Source organism: Pogona vitticeps, chromosome 4 (assembly GCF_051106095.1).
Source record: "Pogona vitticeps strain Pit_001003342236 chromosome 4, PviZW2.1, whole genome shotgun sequence".
NCBI lineage: Eukaryota > Metazoa > Chordata > Lepidosauria > Squamata > Agamidae > Pogona > Pogona vitticeps.
The window spans coordinates 130,089,638-130,095,694 of NC_135786.1; the positions used below are offsets into that span (position 1 = coordinate 130,089,638).

At 38.6% G+C, this 6,057-nt stretch overlaps 1 pseudogene across 1 annotated transcript; it reads right to left on the reverse strand.

The window, feature by feature from the left end:
• Positions 1-433: 433 nt before the first annotated feature.
• Positions 434-5,993, reverse strand: LOC110082104 (protocadherin gamma-A5 pseudogene; annotated as a pseudogene). Its single transcript, XR_013544690.1, has one exon. The product of XR_013544690.1 is annotated as a protocadherin gamma-A5 pseudogene (transcript).
• Positions 5,994-6,057: the final 64 nt, after the last annotated feature.

Consider the following 6,057-nt stretch of genomic DNA (forward strand, 5'->3'; position numbering starts at 1 on the left):
CAAGAGTGCAACGAGAGATACTGTATACTGTGTCCTTTGCAGGCAATAAGATTTAACCAATGTTATATTTATTTTGCTGAAGTAGCACCTATAAATTGATTTACATTTGGAATAAGACTCAGAAAACAATTAATCTAATTCCAAAAGGGTATAGGAATCATAAACAATCTAGCCATTCTTGTTTATGAAAAGGCTTTTGATAGAGTAGAATGTGCATTCTTGACTACAGTTATGAAAATAATGAACTCGAATGTCAAACTTTGGTGGTACATTATTGCCTGCTTTGCAAATGTGAATGTTTACCTCCATGTCAATGGAGTCTTATGAAAGAGCCCCACTTATTTTCCCAGCACTAACTAAAATTAGCCAATTTGTTGACCAAGTATGAAATTGTGGCTAATCTTGATAACCGCCTCCTTTTTTTCTTCCCATATTTTCTTCCCATCTACCTTGCAACATTTTACTTTGCAAAACAATGCAAATTCTTAACCAGGTGTTTATTCCTTTAGATAAACTCTACTTCATTCTTTGGTCATCTCCTACCTTGAGTGCTGCTACTGTCTCTTCTGTAGTGCTCAATGTCAGATCAAAATTATGATTTTAAGCCTCATGAAAGAGAACCCTATCTTTCATGCATATGCTCCCTCATTAAATGCTAAGTGTATTAGCAGCAGTAATAATAATAATGTAGATGGAAAATAATAATTATGATGATGCTGGAGATGATAGGAATGAATGTTCTTGTTATTATTTGAAAACCACTTAAGTGTGGACAAATAGTAAAAACAAATGAATCTGCTTCACACCAAGTCAGACTTTTATTCCTAGCAAGGATTACTATCTATTACAGTGTTTCTCAAACTGCGGTCCCCAAATGTTTTTGGACTGCAATTCTCAGAAGCCCTCACCACTTGCTGTGCTAGTCAGAATTTCTGGGAGTTGCACTCCAAGAACATCTGGGGACCCAAGTTTGAGAACCACTGATCTATTACAACTGGCAGGAACTATCTATGTCAATCTTTCTCCAGCAGTTAACTGTACTTATCTCAGAATATCAATAGACAATCTGTTGGCTAAGCAAGAAACTCTGGAGAAAGGTTAACACTGAAACCTAATCTTCCATACTCAAAGCACTTCTCTGGCATTTTGCTCATCAAATTTTAAAATGAATTTGCTCTGAGAATGATCACAGTTGGATTGTGAGAGAAGATACTGAACATCCTCTGCCTTCTTAATAAAAGAAGATATTTCAGGATTAACTACTGTTTAACTCAAGCAATGAACAGAAGTATTTCTTAGGAATTATGTCCTTCATAGGCTCATATTCACAACTATTTGTAGTATGAATGAAGTCAAAGAAGGCACAATAATATCCAAGTAGCCCAAGATAGGAAACTGACCTGGATCCTGTAGTGAAACTGTTCTTACACAAATTCCAGCTACACATCTGGCTTTACTTCTTGAAGCTTTCACAAAGGTACACCCAATACTACTGCAATTGATTCTTCATTCTTCAATCAGCACCAGCAATGCTGGTCACTGATAGGTTGGTAAGGTGCCAGAAGACTGAACTGGCTTTGTAGACAACAGAGTAGCCCACCACTGTTTTTGCTGCTAGTGGATACCCCCACCATCTCTGGAGAGCCAGAAGTTAAGTAAGTGTGTACATACACTGGTTAGATTTTGAATGTCATCCCTGCTGTGTAAGATCTTGGCCTCTGTGCTTACAATGTATTCAAATAGCAGCAGCAGCAACAATTGCAATGAAGATAAGATTCATAAACAAGAAATAAAGAACAACAAAACCCAACTGCATAAATGTTTGGTTGATCTAATTCTACATAAAAATGTTTACAAAAATATTGACTAATTTTCACAAATATCACAAGTTTAATGAATGTATAAGACTATATTTTTTAAAAAGAAGTAGAAAAAGCCATATCTGTCTGTATAGGCTCCCTCTTATCCAAGTAGAAGGACCCACTTCATTATTTTGGAGTTAGCCACAGACCATATATTTGCAAGTGGCTTGTTTATCTGCAGATACATCTTTCTTTACTGACATCTAAATACATAGTTTTCAAAAAACAATAAACTCATTTCTCACAAGCTTATTGCTGAGCTTCCAAACTGTTTGTAAAACAAAGTGCTGTTTTATCAATTTTAAAATGCAGTTGAAATTAAAAGAAAAATTGCAAAGTACTGACATGTACATACTCACCTGAGTGGCAGCTGCTTCCTCCTGAAAGATATTCAGATCACCAGTTATTAACAAAGGATCCGGTTTATTAGCAGCCTGCTGTGGTGTCAGTGTATTCGTACAGCTTCCAATAGGAAAAAGAATCTGGGAGAGCCTTTTTTGAGAGCCTGAAGTCAATGAAACTTCATGGCAATAAGACTGAAGGAATGCTCGGACTCCGTCAATTCCCACAAACTGGGAGACAGGAACACCGCTGAAACGCACACTTCCATTGTCACAGAATTGAGATTTTCTCCATTTATGCAATTTGATGGCGAGCAAAACAAGGAGGAAAGCGAAGAACAAGCAGGAGACAAAAGCCACTGCAATTACTAGATAGTACGTGAGGTCGGAAGGAGGATCAACAGGAGCTGAGATGTGGCTTAGATCAGTCAGTATATCTGGAATGCTATCAGCTAAAACTACAGTGAAAGTGATTGAAGCTGACATTGGTGGTTGTCCATTGTCCTTGACCAAAATCACCAGACTTTGCTTGAGGGCATCTTTTTCCAGGAAGAAGCGGGCTGTCCTGATCTCTCCAGTGTGGAGTCCCACAGTGAAAAGTCCTGGTTCTGTGGCCTTGGTCAGCTGGTAGGAGAGCCAGGCATTCTGGCCAGAATCTGCATCTACGGCCACCACTTTAGTGACCAAGTAACCCGGCTCAGAAGAGCGAGGAGCCAGCTCTATCCCAGTAGAGCCATCTGTGGGAACAGAGGGGTACAGGATTTCTGGCACATTGTCATTCTGATCCAGGATGAAGAGGGTCACAGAGACATTGGAGCTGAGGGGTGGGGAGCCTCCATCCTGGGCCTTCACCTGGAAGTTAAGTTCCTTGACCTCTTCATAGTCAAAGGGACGTAGGGCATATATTGTCCCTTTCTCTGAGTGTATAGACAGACAGGAGGATAAGTAGGAGTAATTCATTTCTCCTGAAGTAATTGAGTAACTAACTTTGCCATTCTTCTCCCAGTCTGGATCAGTTGCTTTTATTGTGATAATCGAAGTTCCAGCTGGAGTATTTTCTGAAACTGAAGAAATGTAGGATTTTTTCTGAAAAATTGGTGGGTTGTCATTTTTGTCCAATATTTTCACTGGAATGATAGTTGTTGTGGAAAGAGGAGGAATTCCTTTATCCATTGCTATAACAGTCACATTGTAATAAGAGGCCTCTTCACGGTCCAGGGCTCTGTCAGTCCCTAAACTGTAGTAATTATCAAAAGTTTTCTCTAAATGAAATGGCATGTTACCAAGGATGGAGCACATGACCATGCCATTTTCTCCTGAATCCCTGTCTGTTACTTTTAACAGTGCAGTTACAATCCCTACTGGGGAATCTTCACTCAGAGCACTGGTGAAAGATGTTACTGCAATTTCTGGTGCATTATCATTTACATCAGTAACTGCCAAGAAAATATTTGCTCGCCCTGATAAACCCCTTCCATCACGGGCTTGAACCTCCATTTCATAGGAAGTGCACTCCTCATAATCCATATTCTGCCTCACCTTTACTTCTCCAGTCTTGGCATCCAAATGGAATGTATTTGAAGCTTTTTCTGATATTTGGCGGAATGAATATGTGATCTCTGAATTAATGCCCTCATCCAGATCTGTAGCATTTATTGTTACTAGTAAAGAATCAATAGGAATGTTTTCCATAGCAGTCACTTTATAAACAGACTGTGAAAAAACTGGTGCATTGTCATTTGCATCTTCTACAACAATCTTGATGTGTGCAGTTCCAGATTTGGCAGGATTTCCTCCATCACTGGCTGTCAGGATTAATTCATGGAATGCTATTTCTTCCCGGTCTATTGGCTTTTCCAGTACTAACTCGGCATATTTGGCCCCGCTTGGTGTCATTTGAACATCAAGAGAAAAGTGGCTGTTAGGGCTGATGTGATAGTTCTGCAAAGAGTTTGTTCCTAAGTCCGGGTCCTGTGCATCTGGAAGAAGGAACTGGGACCCTACGGCCGTACTTTCTGCGATGTTCAGTTGCAGTGTTTCTGCTTGGAATGTTGGTGCATTGTCATTGATATCTTCAATTTCAATCTTGACTGTATAAACCTTAAGCTGTCCTTGAACAAGGACCTCTAACTTCATGACACAAGTGGCTAGTTGGGGACATAGCTCTTCTCTATCTAGCCTTTCCTTAACATACAAATAACCATTTTGGATATTGAGGGCAAAATATTGTTTCCTACCTTCAGTAACAATCTGGACAGCATCATGCGAGAGTTGCTTCAAATCCATCCCCAGATCCTTTGCGACGTCCCCCACAAAAGAACCTTTCTGCAGTTCCTCAGGAATTGAGTAATGGATCTGCCCAGCAATTGCTTGAAAAACAGCTACTAACACGATGCAGAACAACTGCCTCCTTGTATCGCAGAGCATCTGACTGTTAGCCATTACAGCTTCTGCAAAGGCTTTAAACCTGTCTACAGATAGTGGTGATTTTCTTTTGTCCTTGATTTCTGCAGATACTGCTGCTTGCATCCAGATATCTCCAAGAAAAATGTATTTATCAAAGCCTTTTTTCCTCCACTATCCTTCCAACAGGGTCCTCCCTTCCTGTGTTCTTTCAACCAGGGAGATTTCTGTCCTGTTACACTGCATTGGGTTATCTGGATGTCTCGTTATTGGTGAACAGCGACACCCAATGTCTCAAGAAATAAATGCAGTATTTTTAAACATTTCATAATGTGGATGATATAGCAGTTTTAGAAACTGATAGCAGTTTTTATGCTCATTTGTCAGCATAATGAGCATAAAAATCCCTCACAATAGTCCAAAGAAAATTAATTTAGTATTTTGAAATACATAGATCATAATTTAGAAACTAAGTACTACCACCTCAACACTGGAATGAGAAATAATATGAGATAATTTTTTTCAGTTTTTTTAAATATTCTTTTTATTTTCTTCAGTTTTGTATGTATCTTATACTGCTATTACAGAGAGACTACAAGATATGTGATAACATCTTACCCACTTATCCCTGGTTGATGGCAGGACACTGAATTAGTTTCCCCAAGCATTCATTTCAGCTGAAGATGAGTTCAATTAAGTTTAAACATATTTAAACCTTCCATTTCATTGCTTTTTTAGCTCCACTCCTTTCTTATAATTGTTTTGCTATTTGCTTCCTTTTTTTTCAGCGTTGAACACATTTAACGTCAGCAATTTTGTAGAAATAAAAATAAAAATGTTATGTTTCTAATGCTACTCATCCTTTATATTATATGATAGCAGGTCTTTTAGCTTTTCCCGCAAGATCAATTTTATTTTCATACTACTGAATCAGTAAAGTAGTTTTAGTTTTAAAGTCGCATATTTCTGTAATACTATTACTTTTGGTGTGTGTCAGGAGCATCTATCTTTGCTCATAAAATCAGATATGGTCAGTAGTAACTTAGGCAAGGAGATACCATTGGGCGTCTCTGCTCTCTGAGTGATCACCTCTTCTTTCTACCATGACTGCTTCATATTTGCTTGCAGTCTTCAGTTGTGCCCAATGATAACACTGTCTGGAGAGAAGTGAACACTGTCAGCCACTCCTTTCCTCCCCTCCTCTAATTGTTTCTTGACTCAGAAGGATCTGATGAACGTCGAGCTTCAAGGATAATGGGAAAAAGAGGGCTTCAGTAGGTGCCCAGAAGTGCAAACTCTCAATCTTGACGTAGTTATTTACCAAAAGTAATAGAAAGAAAGAAAGAAAGAAAGAAAGAAAGAAAGAAAGAAAGAAAGAAAGAAAGAAAGAAAGAAAGAAAGAAAGAAAGAAAGAAAGAAAGAAAGAAAGAACTCTAGCCCAGCAACAAACT